Here is a 20,246-nt window from a genome sequence, read left to right on the forward strand (position 1 = left end):
CTCTTTAAAAACAAGCAAACAAAACAAACCAAAGTTATATGACATTTCACCAGTGAAAAGTTTCTCTGTTTTTTCTTTGTCGTTTTTGAATTTAATGGAGACTTAAACTTACACAATGTATCAACGGTACCTAAGCTGCAGCATTAATTTGCGTCTTTAACATGACCAATTTTCTAGTCAAGCGTGATAAATTTCAGTTTTAAAATATTTGACTGTGGGCATCTTTTATTATACTAACACTTTCTTGTGTTAGCAGTTGAAAAAATAATATAAATTAATCTGCTGCTGTCAGCTGCAAGTATAGGAACAGTAGTTATAGTCTCAGGTGTAACTCCTTTGTACTTGGACCAGATACCAGTTATCTATTATTTTCATCCAGATGATTAGCCTTTGATAACAAATGTCTGAAATGTGTCCTCTTCTCTTTCAAACTTAAGCCCACTCTTTTTGCCTTTTCTTCAAATAATGATGCCTATTAGTGCTATCTGCTATTGCTCTTGTGCCTGATCCTCACAGCTGGCACAAGTAAATCTAGTTATGGCATATAATTATGCTCCCAGTTGAACAGTCTAGCATTCATTGTGTGATCTCCACTTCACCTGTATTAAACTTCTGTGCCTGGCAACTATGGGAGCGTATCCGCTCCACAAGGTGGAGAGAACACGGAATGCATCCAGAAATGCTGTGTGTGTTTGTGGGAGGGAGTAACTGGGGAAATAGTGGATGGAGGATTCCTGTTAAACAGAAAGATGAGGGAATTAGAAGGACAGTGTCAGTGTGACCTAGCCAGGTCATGATAAAAAGGGAGACGTGATCTTCATGAAGTTAAATTATTAACACCTCAGAGCTTCATCATCACAAACCAGCTCGTACTCCACAGCATACAGCACTGGAGCATGAGTAGTAAACATGGTACTAACATTTCAGCCTGTCCCTGGTAGGATGGTACACTCAGGAGCCAGAGGCTCTCTGTGACTACTGGTTTGGCAGTGTTGTTTGAACTGGCTCTGCTGCTGCTTAGTCATTTGATTCTGCTAAGTGACGAGCACTTGGCACTAGCAGGGTTTGTAATGTAAATGTCCAAATCAGACCAGTATCCTCAGGGAACTAAATGTCTTTCTTCATGATTAGGCAGCCTGTACACCAATGGTGTTATAACAGTAATATCTTAGAAGGGTTCTAATTTGAGAGTAAAGTAAAATATATAAATTCTTTGAAATATTCTGAACTAAATCCAGATGTTGTTCAGCATTTCTAGGGAAAGAAATCATTTAAGTTCAGTTTGTTCTCTGTAATAGGTAACTAACCAGCTGCATTTCAAATATTTGCTCTACTGTTCAAATATTGATTTAATGTTAGAAGAAAATCGTTAGTCTAATGTTTGAGGAATTGGAGAATTTGAACCTGAACACTTTTCTGTTATATGTCATTAAGTCTATACTAATTCGTCTAAGCACTTTGTACAAAACATAAGTTCCTCATTATGAAAATCAGGTTGATAAATGTATGTGTGCAATTTTTAATAATGCCCATTACCGGATGCATATATTTTAAAAATAATATATTTGAATGTTTCACATTTTACTGGTTTGTTAAAGAAAAGCCTAATAATATTACAGTACCCTTTTAATACCAAAAATGTGGTAATTTTTTTGTAAAGGAATTGGAAGTATAAAGGATGGTTACAATTACAATTTTCCATTAATTAGCCAAAGTTATATTAAATAGGTTGCATATGCCTAATGTAATATGTTTAAATGAAAAAAATACATTTATAAGTCAGAGCTAAGTTAATACAACAAAATTCAATTACTAGGCTATCTTATTTACTGAAGAAAATACAAATTTTTCTGTGTGAACTATTATGTCCAATAAACTTTGAAAGTATTTATTCCACTTTCATTATCTTTTTTCCCTGTACTCCTCTCCCTCCCCTAAGATACGTAAATGACTCTTATTAAAGATATTTTGGCTGCATTGCAGATAAAAACAGGCATTTTAGGAGGCTGTACATCATTTTCATATTGTGGCAACACATCTTCAGATGAGTGTGTTTTAACCAGAAAGGATATCTATAGCTCAGTATATCACTACTTCGTATTCTATCATCCTGACACTGACTTAATTACAAAACAGCTAAAGGTGAAAATATTATTGCATTCCTTTAGAGCAGGGGTGGCCAACCTTTGGCTCTGGAGCTACATGCGGCTCTTCAGAAATTAATTTGTGGCTCCTTGTATAGGCACCAACTCCAGGGCTGAAGCTACAGGCGCCAACTTTCCAGTGTGCTGGGGGGTGCTCACTGCTCAACCCCTGGCTCTGCCACAGGCCCTGCCCCCTTTCCCATCCCTTTCCCACCCCCTCCTCTGAGCCTGCCAAGCCCTCGCTCCTCCCCCCGCCCCAGAGCCTCCTGCACACCACAAAATAGCTGATCGGGAAGTGCGGGGCGGGGGGGGGGAGGCGCTGATTGGCAGGGCTGCCGGTGGACGGGAGGCACGGGGTTGGGGGGAGCTGATGGGGGCTGCTGACGTATTAGTGTGGCTCTTTGGAAATGTACACTGGTAAATTCTAGCTCCTTTTCGGGCTCAGGTTGGCCACCGCTGCTTTAGAGGAATAACTAACATGCAGCAGTGTCCTAAAATGTCTAGTCACGAGGTAGCTGGATGAAGATCTCTCAAGAACATTATATAGATTTGAGATGGGATAGATGTAGTCCTGCTCTCATTGGGTAACATCCATAGGTGCTGGAACTAGGGATACTGCAGCATCCCCTGGCTTGAAGGTGTTTCCATCAATTACAAGGTTTACAGTTTGGTCCAATGGCTCTCAGCACCCCCACTGTACAAATTGTTCCAGCACCCCAGTAATGTCTTTCAAACTCTGATTGTACTGAGGACTATCTTCTTCTGTTTTGTACAGCACAAAGCACATTCTCCATGCTCAGTAAATAATAAGTGTAGATCCATTCTAATTCCTCAGTTCAGTAATTATTACGTGCTCTGTTTATATAATGCAGCATCTTTAACCTGTTACTTGATTTTAACCTAAGTCAACCTGGCACTGCCTCTGGCTTCCAGTAGTATACTGAGCTGAATTAGCACTTCAGAGATGGAACTTCTCTAAGGGCAAGTGGTGACAGATGACAGAACCAGAAGCAATGGTCTCAAGTTGCAGTGCGGGAGGTCTAGGTTGGATATTAGGAAGCACTATTTCACTAGGAGGGTGGTGAAGCACTGGAATTGGTTACCTTGGGAGGTGGTGGAATCTCCATCCTTAGAGGTTTTTAAGGCCCAGCTTGACAAAGACTTGGCTGGGATGCTTTAGTTAGGATTGGTCCTGCTTTGAGCAGGGGGTTGGATTAGATGACTGAGGTCTGTCCTGAGGTCTCTTCCAACCCTGATTTTCAATGATTCTAAGTCTACATTGGTGTAGCTGCACTGATGCAGCGCTCTCCCGTCGGCATAATTACTCCATCTTTGTGAAAAAAGTAAGATATGTTGGTGGGAGAGCGTCTCCCACTGACATAGTGCCGGTGTGGACAAAGTGAAACTTGTATTGCTTGGGGGGGAGGTGCTTTTTCACACCCCTAAGTGACATAAGTTAAATCGACTTAACTGGTAGTGTAGACCTGCACTAAGTGGGAATGAGATGAGAGGAAAAGCACAAGGGAAAAAGCAAAGGATGGCAACAGATAGTAAATGGAGAACAGAGCAGTTTTAATCACTTTAATCACATTACCCATATACTGTTGTATTTTAGTATATGTAAATATAAAATTATGTCTATTGGGCTCGGTTCTTAATTATATCATATTTTATTAAAATTAAGCCATCAGCGGTATTAAAAAAAAACCCCTAGATGTGAAGGATCAATTTAAAAAAAATTTGCTCACAAAAAATACTTAAGGATTGAAGTTCTACTTTAGTTTAATATATTCATCAGTTTAGTATAATACTGCTCTTCTAAACTGCAGGAAGAGAGGAAGTCTATCAACTAAAAACCTTAGTTTACTTTGGTAATGTTACCCTCTCATAACAAAAGTCAAATTTTCTTTGAATCCAATCATACAGTCTGTTTTTTATTATTAGAGCACGGCAGTTCTCTGCAGTTTAACAACCGTTGTGCTCCTAGCCACCCAAAAGTAGCAAGCAAGAGTATGATTGCTCTCGATAAATATATCAGAGGGATAAATACCAAGGAGGGAGAAGAATTATTTAAGCTCAGTACCAATGTGAACACAAAAACAAATGGATATAAACTGGCCATCAGGAAGTTTAGACTTGCAATTAGAGGAAGGTTTCTAACCATCAGAGGTGTAAAGTTCTGGAACAGCCTTCCAAGGGAAGCAGTAGGGGCAAAGACATATCTGGCTTCAAGACTAAGCTTGATAAGTTTATGGAAGGGATGATATGATGGGACAGCCTAATTTTGGCAATTAATTGACCTTCAACTATTAGCGGTAGATATGCCCAGTGGCCTGTGATGGGATGTTAGATGGGGTGGGATCTGTGTTACTACAGAGAATTCTTTCCAGGTGTCTGGCTGGTGAGTCTTGCACACATGCTCAGGGTTTAGCTGATCACCATATTTGGGGTCGGGAAGGAATTTTCCTCCAGGGAAGACTGGCAGAGGCCCTGGGGGTTTTTCACTTTCCTCTGCAGCGTGGGGCACGGGTCACTTGCTGGAGGATTCTCTGCACCTTGAAGTCTTTAAACCACGATTTGAGGACTTCAGTAGCTCAATCATAGGTTAGAGGTTTGTTACAGGAGTGGTGGGTGAGATTCTGTGGCCTGCGTTGTTCAGGAGGTCAGACTACACAATCATAATGGTCCCTTCTGATCTTAAAGTCTATGATTCTATGAATCCTTTAAAAAAAACGAACAGAAGTGATTGTTTCTGATGGGTGCTTTCCTTTTGTTTAATCTTCTGACTACATGGAGCAGAAATTGCAAGGGCTGGGGGTGGAGGTTTTATTGATCACAACCCCACTTTAAAATGCAGAAAGCAAGCCAGCATCTTGCCACTGCAGAGAGAAATTGAGACAGCTAGAAAAGCTTAGAACTCCACTTGGATTCTAGTTATTTCCCTGGCTGCTAGTGTTTGTGTTTCCTGGATTTGCTTTACAGTTTTCTTTGGGCAAGATGTCAATGCATTTGCTGAATAGTTAAACCCTGTGATCCAGGAAATAATAGCTCAGGCTGCCAAAGGACATCATCTAAAGGCAGAAAAGAATTGAACAAACAAATCACTTAAGACCAAATAGATACGATCCAGAAATAATTTGTTTGTCTCCTTGGTGTAAGAAGAAATGTTTATGTAATGTTGTTGAAAACGTGAGGTTTATTTGGTATGAAAACTGCTCTAACTTGTGCACTGGTGAGCTGCTCCACTTCCCGTTGGTCCCCTCCCCTCAGACTTCCCAGTGGTGCAGCCCTGCTTCTTTTTTCTCCCTCCCTAGTAGGAAGAGGCAACACATCCCCAGCTACTTGAAGGACAGCTGTGCTAGCGTTACCTTCATAACATCTTCTATTATTTTCCTTTTGGTCCATCTGCTCACTCCCCCGTGACTCTTACCACACCCCTCTTCTGCATCATAGATCCTTCCCCCTTCCTACTGCCTACTAGCTCCATTTCCCCATCCCTCTTACCACCCAGCAGTTCCCACCTGCTCTCTTCCCCTCTCCTCCCGCCAGCACAAATGCAGATCTCACAAGCACAACCTCTGCTGCCTGCTGACTTCTGATGACATTTGCCCCAACCGTGGTGCTCTCTCCATCCCCACCCTCTCCACCTCCCACACCTGTCTCTGCCACCACCTCTACCCCTCTCCTGCCACTATTCCTAACATAACGCCTATCCCCCCTCCTCCTTCCCTTCCTCCGTCCCTGCCTCCCTCGCCTTTCTTGCTGTATCTAAAATGCCCTCTCGGTCTCTCAAATTATTTCAGTCATCCACTTTCTATCTCACTCCCTCTGTCTCTTGGCTCTCACAGAGACCTGAATCCCTTCATCAGACACTGCATGTGCATCTGCCCTCTTGTGGAGGTCTCTCCTTTTCTCACATGCCCCTCCATGGATCAGATGTTGGTGGGGTTATTGGGATTCTTCTCTCCTGTTCCTGCCACTTCTCTATGCCATGTTCCTTGCTAAACAACTCCATTTCTCCAGCTTAATTGAACCCCACACTCACCACCCCAGCTGCCTCATCACCGTCTTTACTCACTCCTTGAACCCTGCCCTCCTTTTACCGCCATTTCTCTTTCTGCGCACGATCTCACCAATTTCTTCAAAGAGTGACAAAATACAGTATGGCTTTCACTCTCCCTTGGGGTTGTCTTCAACTACTGCTCCATCTCTCTTCTCCCTTTCCTCTCTAAACTCTTTGAACATGGTGTCAGCAATCACTGTCTGGAGTTCCTCCCCTCCAATTCCACCCTAGACCCTCTTGAATCTAGTTTCTACCCCTTGCACTGCACTGAAACTGCTCTCGCCAAAGGCTCTAATATCCTCTTGCTCGTTAAATCTCGGAGCCAGTACTCCATTCTCATCTTCCTTAACCTGCCCCTGCCTTTGCCACTATCAACCATGTTCTTGAAATCATGTACTCCCTTCACTTCAGCGACTTTGGCCTCTCCTGGTTCTCCTCCTACCTCTCTAATCACTCTTTCAGTGAGTTCTTTGGAGGATCCCCTTCATCCACGCTCCAACTTTCTCTGTGGGTTACACAGGGCTCTGCCTTTGGTCCCTTTCTGTTCTTCCTCTACACCTTATTTCTGGGTAATCTTGTCCACAAACACAAATTCAACTGCCATCTGTATGCTGATGACTCACAGATCTACCTCTCTACTCCAGACCTGTCTCCTTCTGTTCAAACTACAGTCTATGCCTTTGTCTGACATCTCCTGTTGGATGTCTAGCCATCAGCTCAAGTACAACATGGCCAAAACAGAACTCCTAATCTTCTCTCCCAAGCCCGCCCTATTACCTGTTTTCTCCGTTAGTGTGGTCAACACCACTATCCTGCCTGTCACTCAGGCCTGTAACCTGGGCATCATCTTTGACTCGGGCCTCCTTCTAGGTCTTCACATCCATGCTACATGTAACTCTTGCTTATTTTTTCTGCACAACATACAGCCTTTCTCAGCTTTCATTCACTGTCAAGATGTTGACTCTCTTGCCTCTCTCAGCCCATAATGCCAGCCTCCCGCACCCACTGCTTAAATTTTCTAAGAAGCACCTATGTGCTTCCCCCCCCCACCACCACCACCGGCCATTCAGCTGCTCCTACTTGGGAGGAGCTACCCATAAATATCTGCAAAGTAACCTCCTTCAAGTTCCTCATTAAACTCTGCTGTGATGCCTCCAAAAAACTTAACGACGAATAGGGAGCTGGTGTGCTGAGACCACTGCCTATCATGCTGATCATCTTTGTCTCATTGTTTTCATGTGTTCCTCCATCTTTTTGTCTGTATCCACCTGTTGCGTCTTGTTTAATGCTTTGACTGTAAACTCTCTGGGCACTGACCATCTTTTTCTTCTCTGTTTGTACATAGCCTAGCACAGTGGGGCCCTGGTCCATGACTCCTACATGCTATCACAATGCAAATAATAAGTAATACATAAAATTATTGCAATATACATTTCTTCCCCTTGCGTAGTAAGTATTCATTTAGGGATTTGTTTGATACTGTAGCTAGTATGAGCTATGAGTTGAAAGAAAACAAAGGTGTAAAGATTAATTTTCAGAAATAGGATGTTCCAAATTGAAATCAGGACATAACTTCCATACTTGTGAATTAAACAGTTAATATTTATTTTTATAATTAAAAATGTACTGTAGCGAGGTAGAAGACATTTGAGGATAAAATAAGTTTTAGCATAACTGAAAAAGACTGACTCTTTTTGGTTCTGTGGTTTGTGGGGTGGGGGTGGTTTTGGTTTTTTGATTTGTTTTTTGTTTTGTCTCTGTTTTTAAAATCCTTTTTATGCTAGTTGCGTTTAAAATGATCTGCTTCAGAGGCATTAGACTGGCAAGATGGATGAGGTACTATCTTTTATTGGACCAACTTCTGTTGGTGAAAGAGACAAGCTTTCGAGCTACACAGAGCTCTTCTGCCAACAAAAGATACTAACTCACCGACTTTGTCTCTCTAATGTCCTGGGATCCACACGGCTATAACAACACTGCAAACTACTTCATTATGTCTGTTGAAAGGCAAACAAGTTTTATTGAATATTTTTACTAAACAGTCGACAGGTTTTGATTTGGGGTCTTAAATCATAATTGGTTTTCAATTTTCTGCTTTGCCTCACAAAAACATAATGAAGGTACACCTGATGCTATGAAAAACAGATGTCATTTTAGTGTTCTAGTACTATATAGTAAACATGGAGAGTTTTCAGGTTAGTGTCACAGACAGTTATCAGAGAGCTAGCAAGAGCAGAAAACATGGAAAGACTTAATAGAGAAATTTGGTATGTTGGGAACAGATTACTCTTTAATTCCAATGCATTTCAAATACGGAATAAAATGGATATATTTTTCCTGAGGACCTTCAAGGAGACCTTCTCTTATAGCTTATGAGTGCACTACAGAAGTACATAATCTGTTCAAATTCTATATGAAGATAACTCAATTCTTCTATTACTGTCCTGATGTTTTTAAAGCAGTTTCATATGAAGGTTCCTCAAAGAGAAACCTCTCTTATGATGGAAGAAGGCAGGAATTGTACCTCTGTTCTGAGATGGAGCTTTTACTCAGGTCCTGAAATGTCTAGGAATCTCTTTTTGAAACCAGTGCAGCCTAGTATTCAGTCTACATTAGCTATAGAGTTGCCACCAATCATTCTTTTAATAAGATGTAACCATTTGGAGTTGATAATTTTGGACTGGATGAGAGAGTAACAGATCCAGAGGAAGCTAGAAAATCTAAGAAAGTTTAGTATAGACTCTTAGAAATCTTGCCATAAGCAGAAGTTTTTGCTGTGTTTGTTTTCTTGAGTTTAAATTTCCAGGGTCTCAGGTGTGCTTACAAGGTTCCCATTGAAATCCATGGAAACCACATACATTTGAGCACAGAACGCGTCCACAGAAAAATTAGCAGAGAGAGGCTGAATCACTTGTATCCAGTTATTATTAGACATATTCAAAGTCAAATGTAAATGCTGGAACATGGTCCCACAGTAGTTCCTTGTTTTGATTAAAATTGGCCCCCAATTCTCCATCTCCCTGGACCACAGGCAGGCATTTATCCTGTTGTAAAGTGTGTGCAAGGTGAGTATGGTAGTTCTGAATGGTACAGTTCACAATGGTAGGATTTTTTGCAAAGCTTGCACTGGTCTGAATGTGCTGGGCAATGGACAATTGTGTCCACAGTACTCTAGCTATTACTGTGAGAATTTACATCAGAGATGTAGAATAGTGAATTCGGAGGTTACAGAACAAGTTAATTGTGCGAAAAAATAAATTCCCATAATGTAAAATTGCCCACAGTATTTGGATTTTTTTGTCCATTTTGGTTTTTTGTCTGATATTTGAGCTATGGTAAATAGAAGTACATATAAGTATAGTAATTATAGGGAATAAATGATAGAATATTTCAACAGTTATTTAAAGATCCCTAATAAATCAAATTATAGAGGTCCTGGTTCTCTCAAATTAGTAATTTGTCACTCTGCAATTAGGTAATCCTTTCTCTTAATTTAGGTGGAAGGATGTACAGTTAGAGAGATAAAGGTAGAGAATGAATCCCAGAACACTAATTTCTCCTAGTTACATATTCTGTTGAATTCTGGAGCTGAAACTAATGATGACAGATTAATAATTAAGTAGATACTTTTTTAAAAGTATGCAAAAATGCGAAACTCATTACCTTTTACAACAACAATTCATTTCTTCCTAAGTGAAATATCGGGACTCTGTATACAGCAGTTGCAGAAACCTATCTTGCCTAGAGAAAACTGTCCATCATCTTTCATTTAATAATTACAGTCTCATGCCTTCATTAACTTTTCAGTATGTAGAAGAAAATTGTGCCCTTTCTAACCATTTTTTATTACAGCTTTTCTGTATATTGAAATAAATAAATTACAGAAAACCAATCAGTTTGAGTCCCTCCGCTGTGTAATGACATCACTGGACAAACTGAAAGTGCTCAGTTGAATCCATCTCATGCCATCAGCATGAACCACCAGTATAAGTAGGAGGGCACAGATCCTCAAAGGTATTTCAGTGTCTCCCATTCAAATCAATGCGAACTAGATGCCTGAATACCTTGGAGGATCTGGGCCAAGATGTCCAGAAGTTTTATGATATTCAAGAAGTGTTGGATCATGTTAATCTGAAAGAGTCTAAAACATTCTTTCTCCACCCAGTATAGACAGATATTATGTTTCAGCCAAGTCTGTTTACTTAGCTCTTTAAATGGGTAGGTAATTACTGCGGTGGTTCATGTCTACACTACCATCCTTCTGTCGGTGGTGCATGTCCTCACCAGGAGCATTTGCACTGACATCAGAGGGGCAGTGTGGGAGGCTGAGAACCCAGGCTCTCAACTCCGTTTGCAGCTCCCTGCCAGGAGCCCAGTTGACCCCCAGACTCCCCATTCCCTGCTAGCAGCATGGCAGCCACCTGGGCTCTTGCCTCCCCACCAGGAACTCAGCAGCCACCCGGGATCCCTGCAGCTGCCTGGCTCCGAGCGGGGTGCCAGGACCTTGGGGGCAGCCTGGTTCAGAGAGGGGAGCTCTGGGGGCAGCCAGGCTCTCACTGGAGCCCCCCACTCTCCCAGGAATGACAGCCGAGCTGTGAGCAAGAATGACAGTCAACAGCCAATGTAAGTAACCCACAGTGTCTACATGGACACTTCGTCACCCTAACTACACTGACATAAGCCCTACACCTCTCGTGAAGGTGGAGCTATGATGTTGGTGTAGTAGAGTGCAAGGCTGTAGTGTGTACACTGACATAATTAGGTCAACATAAGCTGCCTTATGTCAACCTAACTCAATAGTGTAAAGCAGGCCTTAAACTTTTCTGAGAGCTAGAGGCCATTTCTTTTCCTTCTACTTAAGAGAAGAGTGATGGGGGTATGTGAAATTCACCTCAAACAGAAGGCTGACACAAGCCACTTGTATTACTTAAGCCCTATTTTGGAGGCTTAGGTGGGACTTACGTGGCATATAGGCCCCTCTGCATATTTGCTGTAAGAGTAGTAGAAAAAGTGGTAGTCCACTTGTTGTGGGAGTGACTGCCAACATCCCCTAACCTTAGGTTTTGTCATTTGCTCAGGGTGGCCTACAGAGGCAAAGGACAAGACAAAGGAAAGCATATTTGGATGAGTGGTTAGGGGAAAGAGTGGAATTTGGGGTAGCTGGGCAGATGTCAAAAGCTAGCAGTATTGTCACTATCATGAATTGTATGTAACCTTGTTCTTTTATTTTTAATGGATGTTACTTAATTATATGTTGACCAGCTGCTCTGCCAAGTATCTTTTTTTTTTTTTTGTATACAGTGCTGAAGATTGGAACAATGAAAATAATTTTTAAAATGTGTTGCTACCTCAGTAATTATTACCTCAGCTATTTCCAACATTTGATTGAAAAAATATGTGCTTTAAAAACATTTAAATAGATACTTGTGCAAAAGTAACAGCTCCTCAGTTCAGTTCTGGAGACTTTAACCAAATTCTGTTGTTAGTCTGGTAACTTGCAAGACTGAATGTCTTTTGTATTTCCATGTAATGGAAACAGTGAAGTGGCCATAAGAGACCAGATTTCCAAAGCAGGAACAATGGGTGCACCTGCACAACGTGCATGCACCCCTGTTGCACCAACAAAATCCCACAGCTCTGCAAGCAAAGCAGATAATAGCACACCTAGCTACTAATCTGCACATATAGTTACCTCATTTGAATGCAAAAATATGACTGTACAAATGACCGGGACCTAAACCTGAGCTAACTCTGTCTTAAGAAATCGTCCTTCAATGTGGATAGTCAAACATTTGTATTTTTAAGGAGATTATAAAAGATAATTTAGAATGGCATATAGCTCTTTAAAACTGTCACCAGTGTAATTTTCTTAGCTTAATAAAATTAACCAAAAGGATTTTAAAAAACAAACTTTCAATTTTCAGTTGCTTCCAACAGTTAGAGTGAGCTTCTTCCCATCATGTAGTATTGCTTAAAATTCATCCCTGACATAAATGAGGTTCCCTGCTTTGAAAACGTGTTTTAAGGCACCCAGGGATGAATTCAGCCAGCTGGAGCACAAGTGCGGAGGCACAGAAAGTCTCTTCTTCCCATCCTCCACCCCTACACTCATTCAGGCATGCTCCCTCTATAACGTACAGGATTGTGCTGGGAGGTGCGGATACTTATTGCACCAGCCCACACGACACATTCCTCAGGGGACTTTAGAGGAACCCAGTTCCTCCCCCATCCCACCTGCAGTAAGTCAGCATATATGTTGCTGTCACCAGCAAGTGCTAGCCAGCATACAGGGCATGTATGGTGCTCTTGCTCAAAGGGTACCCCCACAATAAGGTACTCTGGCTCTCCTGCGCTTGCTGGAACACTATGAAAGAAGCTGCACACTCAGTATTTTTGCTCATCCTTGCTGTGGTCAGGATCAATCTCTTATCATAGTCTCATTAATCTAACTGAAAATTTTATTTAAAATTACTGAAATCTTGTAGAAGGATTTGCTGCATTAGTAATCTATCTGTACCACTTTCTGCTAGTATCTCCCTGTGAAATGTTCTGTCAATTATTATGGCTGAATGTTTAAGTGCTGAATGTACTTATGTAACATTTTTCAAACAATATACCAACCCAAAAAAAAGCCACCTTGGGTGTAATAATAAATGATTTAGAAATGCCTTTAAGAGATACCTTATACGTACACTTTGATGTCAGTTGAGACTAACCAACATATATACAATTTGCTATAATTTATGTTTTAAATCAGCACACAGAACTCAGTTTAGGTATGTAGTGTAGCTGCTATGGTGATTAAGTGCTCTGTAAAATAAGTCAAACAAATACATATCTACCATAATAGAGCTTCATTCCTGGCAGTTTCTCAAATTCAGTTCAGTTTCAACTTGTGGTCTCTGTAGTGTTCCATAATTAAAATAGCAAACAGACCTCCGAGAGCATGGAACACGGAGTGGGTGGAGTTGCGTAATGGCCTGATTGTACCTTGTCAATAAACAAAACTAAACAAAAAAACCCAAGGAAATATATTCTGTGGATATTTGATAATTCTCTGTGAAGGTCAGTGACCTAGCAGAATTTTAAAATGGTATAAATCATATTGCTTAAATAGTATGTAACTTTAAATATTCAGTCCTCAAAGAGTTGAGTTAACAAGAAAACACTTTTTTATAGAAACTACAGTGGAAATGTGCATTGCTGATTTCAAACTTGAGAGACCGAATCATTAAAAACAGCTCCAACTTACCCTCTATTTTCCTTGTGATCCTGTCTTTTGCGTTGAGCATGTATTTTTATAAGTTTCAGCTGCTTTAGACTGTGTATTGTACTGGTCTTACTCTTTTGAATGCAGTTTCAGAAGCTTTCACAGCAGTGGTTGACGTTCTATCCAGTGAGTGTACTTTTTGCTGAATAAGATTCCATTTTTTCTTTTCTCTTTCACCACTTAACATCCTTTCACTGTAAAATTCATCCCTTTTCTGAAGTGTAGGATGATGCACTTGTCTGTAGAAGTTCTTCCAGGCAGGATTCAAATTAAAAACAACCCTTTCATTTTCTGAACTCCGTAAGAGAGCAGAGGGAGCACAGAAAGTAGAAGGAAAATTAAAACACTGTCTTCCCCCCACCCCCTCAAAATCTTCTGAATGCTGAAATGAAGTAGTTTGTCTTGGTGTTCAAAGTTTAACTTTAGGAAGACGGAGAAAGTGGAAAGCAAACTGAATGCTGTAGTAGAGATTTCTCTCTTCCCCCACTGGGCCCCATGCCGACTGTTTTTATTGATTTCAATCACTGGAGGCTAGCTAGCTCTCAGAAGAAACACTGTGTAATGTGTTCTTTCCTGGCTTTCATTAAAGAAACTCAATGCAGTGTGGTCACGCTGCCGAGCTTGCCTGGCAACTTGCCTACTCTCTGTGGTACTTCTTTCATTGGAGGAGACCAAGCTCTTGTTTTCTTCTCCAGCAAGAACTTCAAAACATCTTATTCTCTGTTTCTACCTTTCCTAAGTCTGAAGCTGTTCAATATTTGGGGTAATTTTATTTGCACCCTTAAAGAGATAACTTTGTTGAAGATGATGCAAGTGCTGAATACTATGTTGTTTATTCAAATGTTTCCATAACAATCTCAGGCTCCTTTTATTAAAAACCATTCTGTTAATTTATTTCTTTTGGGGGGCGGCTAGCAGAGAATGGAGTAATTTTACAAATCTGAGTACCAAATAAATGGGTAAAAATGTTTTTCTGACCTTGTTCTGTCTTCTGCTGCATTGCCATTTAATCAGAATGAGCTGGTTTAATTAAGCAAACCATGGTAAGGGAATAAGTAAAATAGTACTGCAGATATGTACAGATTCCTGTCAGTGCCATAGTTACAGGCTAAGCAAAGCTGCATTCGCAAGACTGCTTGTTGTTGTTCCTTAGGCCTGTGTTGTGTTCAGAATAATGACACTGCAGTATGACTGATAGAAGTTGAGAAATAAAATACTAATTCATATTTCAGAACGTGATCAGTTTCAGTACAGATCACTTTAAAGGAACATACATTCTAGTGGAATTTAATTGACATAATAGTTTCTGCAAATATTTTTCTCCCATGTGCACTTAAACTCTTCTGTTTAATTTAAATTTACTAAAAAATTTTCTTATTCAGCATTTCTTATTGATAACATTTTGTGTACTCTTCAGAAACATGTATGCAGATATATGAAATAGTTAAAGTTTTTAATTGGCTATGTTTTTATGTCAGTGAAATTGCATGCCTGCTGAATTCAATTTTAGTTGCAAATGATACCTGCCTGTTGTGTATGAGAGATACAGAAGATACTGTATATCGCTATGTGTGTACGCATGCACTTTTTCTCCCTTCACGTATACAGTAGCTGAAGGAATCCTTTCCTGGATCAGAAAGATACAAAAGCTTGTTCTTATTTAAATCTGGCTTTATGCAGCACTTATTTGAGGTTTTTCTGCCTGAATTGCATCTATAGAAACCTTTCCAAATCAAGTTAATGTAATTTCATCCCAGTGTTTCTTTTGCCAAGAGTTGTAAGATTGTACGAACAATTTAGCTTTTATGAAAATTATTTTTAAAGAAACAACAGTTTATTTCTTTGTACAATGTGTCACTTTAAAAATATTTTTTCTTTTGTCCAGATAGTGTTTGTACATTTTTTAAAATATTTATTCGATTCTAAGAATATTATGGGCCTAAAAATCGAATAAAAATCAATTTTCTTTATAAAGTAAATGTCCATCTGTTGAAAGGCGTATATTGGGGGGGGGGCTCCTTTGATTTCAAGTCTGCTCTCTGTATCTTCCTGAAACTTAAAAATGCTATTTATGCTCATACTTTCTCTGTTGATAATGTGGTGACCTACAGAAAATTGTTTAAAGAAGTTTGTAAGATTGTGAGGTTTTTAACGTAGTCTCTGTAGTTATAGTTACAGTGTAATTGTCTGGCAAAACCTCAATTAATAAATCATCTATCAACCTTTTCATTATTAACCTTGCTTTTGAGAGTTGTATAACTTTGGTCTGGTTCTTTGCATCTGTTAAATTATATTTTTAGCTGCTGGAATGTTTTAGCTGGAAAATGGCCACAGATCTGTCAGTGTTTGGTGTTTTGAGTGTGGGGGAAGACACTGAATGTTTTAGCTACTCTGACTTTAAAATTGGGTGGCAAAAGACTTCATTTTAAAATGAAATTAATCATATTTTTGGTCTTTTGTGTGAACAAGCCCCTTTTGGCATCACTGTTTAAAAATAATGGGAATAACTCTGATTAAAACCGAAGACCAAGGCAGTATAATGCTTCTGCTAGGAGCAAAGTGGGAGTCCTTTCTCATCTTCCTCTTTGGGGAAATCTGTTGTATCCTCAGTATATTTATCGCTGTTGTTCATGTTAAGATTTGTTCATGTGAACTTTTGTTGGTGCTTCCTTTAATTCTGTCATATCTCTTCATCCTTGCCCACGGGCTTCTATTCCCTTGTTGTCTTCTGTGTGCTAGCAGAAAAGGGTGCAACTTTTGTGGAGCTGGGTCCACCTGTATCAATGGTGAATTTGGCTTCCTCCCTTTTTCATGCCATTTTGTAGTGCTCTTTCTTGTCTTTAGCATTGTGTGTCTGGTGTGTCTCATTTGTGTTGCTCCTCATCCTCTGTTCCTCCCCATTTCTTTGTAATCACTTCCAGTTCTGTAAGGGTCACTGAACTGAAATCAGTGGGCCACAAGTAGTTCTCCTACATTCCTAATGGCCTAATGTGGCCTCGACACAGTACTCTGCAGCAGTAGAAATCTGTATGTTCTTGGCCATGATGCAGCAGCTAAATGTGCAGCCATTTGGCTCTGTTTGTGCTTGTTTTTGCCAGGGGTTGACAAGGACATCGCATAGAATGGGTTGGCAAGCAGAACAAGTAACAAAGAACACAGACTCAAGACAGTTGTGACCCAGAGCCTAATTTGTAATAACTGGGAAGCCCATATGAATAAAAAATTAGGTTCCCCTGCCACAGTCTTTTCTTCAGAGATCACAAGTTTAATAAACTCCATTTTGTTGCCATCACACAACAGTGACAGTGTAAAGGTGGGAATCCTGAAGCAGGTGAGCAAGGATCATGGGCCTTTAGAATAATGTCCTGAGTATTATCTAAGTGTCAGGTGGCCTGAGATTTAGATCAATGGTCATTCTGGAAAGCAGGTAATGAGAAAAAAATCTAGTTAAAAACAAAACCACTTTCAGTTTGCCATGTAGTCCAGTACAGTCTCTTGTACCTAAAACCATATGTTCAGCTAATCTTAAAATGCACCCTCTCCTTTATACTATGGAAATATGAGAAACAAAACTGTAACCTACTGTACATCTTTCTGCCGGTTATTCTTCAAATATATATTTCTTGTTATGGGGAGACATGACAGAATTAATCATACTTGTAGCTTTATAATAATTGCATTGAGTTTACTGTATTATATTCATCTTACTGGCCAGGTCTTCCAGCCATTAGTTTTTGATGGAAGTGTAACAGGGCTCTGGAGTGATGGGCATATGAACAGACAACCACTTCAACTTCCTTCCACTTTACAGCTGTAAATCTGCGGTTGTTCCTGTTGACACAGTTTTTTATTCAACCCCTAAATAGCCACTATGAGCATATAACTCTTCAAGTCTTCCCATTGTTTCCTTTTCATTTCTGAGTGCAGTTTAAGGTGCTGGTGATAATCGTTGAAGCGCTGAACGATCTGCCATCTAGCTGTTGGATAGATTGTATGGTGGGGTTTTAGCTGAGATCTACTAGGAGGCTCTTGTTGTTGGTTCCTGGTTTTATACACTCTCATAAGCAGCAGGGCTTCCTCAGCTGAGGACTTCTGAAACTGATTCTCCCTGACAGACCACTACAGCCCAAGTCTGACTGGCTTGAGCATAGGATGGAAAGTTATACCAAATAGGAAACATTCATGTATGATTTTAATGTTTTTCTCTCTTTGTTGTTTTTGGTGAGTGGAAGTGGTTTAATGCCAACCCTTGTAGATGGCCTTATGTGATTTGCTGAGTTCCAAGCTGCTGTTACACTGGGTACCGTGGCACAAACAGTGTACCGTGTGAGTTTCCACACACTGCCCAACCAATGTTCCTCAGTGGTGTCCTGAAACAGGGGCAGGCAAACTTTTTGGCCTGAGGGCCGCATTGGGTTTCAAAAATTGTATGGAGGGCCAGTTAGGGGAGGGGGCGTGGATGGTCCCCCCATCAACCCCGGCCCCCAGCTTCTCGCCCCCTGACAGCCCCCCCCCCAGGACTCCTGTCCCATCCAACCCTCCCACCCCCGTTCTCTGACGGCCCCCCTGGGACCACTGCCCCATCCAACCACCCCTTCTCTCTGTCCCCTGACCGCCCCCGGAACCCCTGCCCCATCCACCCCCCCCCTTCTTGACTGCCCCCTGGGACTCCTGCTCCCATTCAACCCCCCTGTTCCCCGTGCTCTGACTGCCCTGACCTCATCCACCCCCCCACCCCCTGACCACCCCCCAGCCACCACCCCCGAACTCCCCAGCCCTCTATCTAACCCGCCCTGCTCCCTGCCCCCTTACCGCGTAGCACAGAGCACCGGTTCAGGCCAGGCTCTGCAGCTGCACTGCTCCAGAAGCTCGCAGCCCCGCCACACCACCTGGAGCATTGCACCAGCGGTACAGTGAGCTGAGGCTGCGGGGGAAGGGGAACAGTGGGGAAGGGCCTGGGGCCTGGCAGGGGGGTCCCACGGGCTGTAGTTTGCCCACCTCTCGCCTAGAAGGACCATCTCTGTGAGGGTGATGGTATTTTACTGTCTCTTTACCCATTCAATCCTTAGCCTGTCTTCTTAGTCAGCCAATAAGGATGCCAATTATAATGTAACTATCTGTCAGCTAGGAACTAAACCAAAACCACTCATTCTCTTATCAAAGCCTATTCAATAGCTGTCTTTGTGTAGGGCCTTTTAGTTGTTACAGACCTGTTTCAAATTATAAGCCATGACTCAGAGATATATTGTTCCATCTTGTATTATCGGTGTGCAGAGCTAGATAGTCCCTTACCATTTTATGGTTTCCTTATATATACGCAATATTTTCATTTTCACCAACAAAGTTTATATTGCTATCATGTTTTGTAGATTGAAGCAGTTTCTGAAAGAGAGTGACTGAATTAGGAGAGAGTACGTATTAGCCAAACTCTCCATGCTGATTTTTATATTGATAGTATTATCCCAGTGCATAATTTTTGAAATCTTTTTTTTACTAAAGTATTGTTATCTGGAAATATTTTATAGTGATATATAGGAATCACTTTGCCCACCATTGAAATGTAGCCACTTCTGGAGTGAAACAAGTGCAACACCATAACAATTTAAGAGAAGAAATGAAGAAATAGAGACAACTGCATGTAATTGCAAATGCAAGGGGTGTTTTAAGTTACAATAGACAGAAAGTAGTTACCCAAATAGGAACTTGGTGAAGACATCAGAGCTAGCATCCCTCCTTACTCTTGCAGAAAGTGACCTGGCTCTTCAATGAGCACAAGTGGTTAGGAATTTTTTGTCTGTCTTATTTAAAATATGGCCCACCTGGTGGCAAAAGCCCCTTAACAGCTTGTCAGGGCATTAGTTGAGGACAAACTCCAACCTGAAGAGTGTCACATCCTTTATCACAAAATCCACTGGGTTTTCTCCAGATGTCTTTTATTCAAGCGCTAACATAGCCTGACTTTGTTTAGACTGAGACCTAAGGAGTTCACAAACCAAGGTGGCATAATAGCTAGGAGCAGGCTTTGCAAATAAGCAAATGTATTGCACACGTTTTAAATTTATCACCTCAACAAACAAATGTATCACATGCTTATATGTGGATTTACATTATTATTATTATTTATTCTATTTTTTTTAAAAAGCACCACAAATTACCATGTCACCTTACAAAGGTGGAAAAAGATAACTTGAAACATTTATAATCTAAATAAAACAAGTGAAATCATGATTTATTTTTGTTGTTGTTCTTTAAATAAAGATGCGACCACACCAAAACTCTGCATCTGAACCACTCCTCAAAGTTTGAGGAACCTGGATTCAAATCCAAGCTTCATGCAGAATTTATGTCTACACTAGAGAGTTTACAGTGACACAGCTGTATCCATGCAGCTGTGCCACTGTAAGATCACTTGTGTAGCCGCTCTATGCCAACGGAAGAGAGCTCGCTGATCAATAAAATTAAACCACCCCCACCGAGCAGCAAGAGACGTAGCACTGTGCACACGACTGCTTATGCCTGTGTAACCTATGTTGCTCAAGGGGATGGAATATTCACACCACTGAGCAACATAAGTTTTGCCGACATAAATGGTAGTGTAGACAATAGTCCAAGTCTCCGTATGTCAGGGAGACTCCCATTTGCAACCAAAAAACTCCCGACTTAATAATATTTTCTCCCATATAAAAACTACATTACCCAGAACGCTTTGTGTCAGCCACACATGCGCATCAGCCCTGCCCCAAGTCACTGAGAGAGACTGATGTGCATG

General features: G+C 40.9%; 2 protein-coding genes across 11 annotated transcripts in view; one reads left to right on the forward strand and one right to left on the reverse strand.

The window, feature by feature from the left end:
• GPR146 (G protein-coupled receptor 146) overlaps window positions 1–14,073 on the reverse strand; it is a 66,470-nt gene extending 52,397 nt beyond the window's left edge. For 3 of the 4 annotated variants that reach the window (XM_073362051.1, XM_073362047.1, XM_073362046.1), the window contains exon 1: window positions 13,460–14,072. The gene's annotated coding sequence lies outside the window, so the exon portion shown is untranslated. Of the gene's footprint in view, window positions 1–13,459 lie in introns of all 4 variants that reach the window. The other variant, XM_073362053.1, reaches the window with a different exon arrangement.
• CHLSN (cholesin) overlaps window positions 1–20,246 on the forward strand; it is a 242,284-nt gene that overhangs the window by 131,160 nt on the left and 90,878 nt on the right. The window lies entirely within an intron of this gene.

Source organism: Lepidochelys kempii, chromosome 10, assembly GCF_965140265.1.
Source record: "Lepidochelys kempii isolate rLepKem1 chromosome 10, rLepKem1.hap2, whole genome shotgun sequence".
Lineage (NCBI taxonomy): Eukaryota > Metazoa > Chordata > Testudines > Cheloniidae > Lepidochelys > Lepidochelys kempii.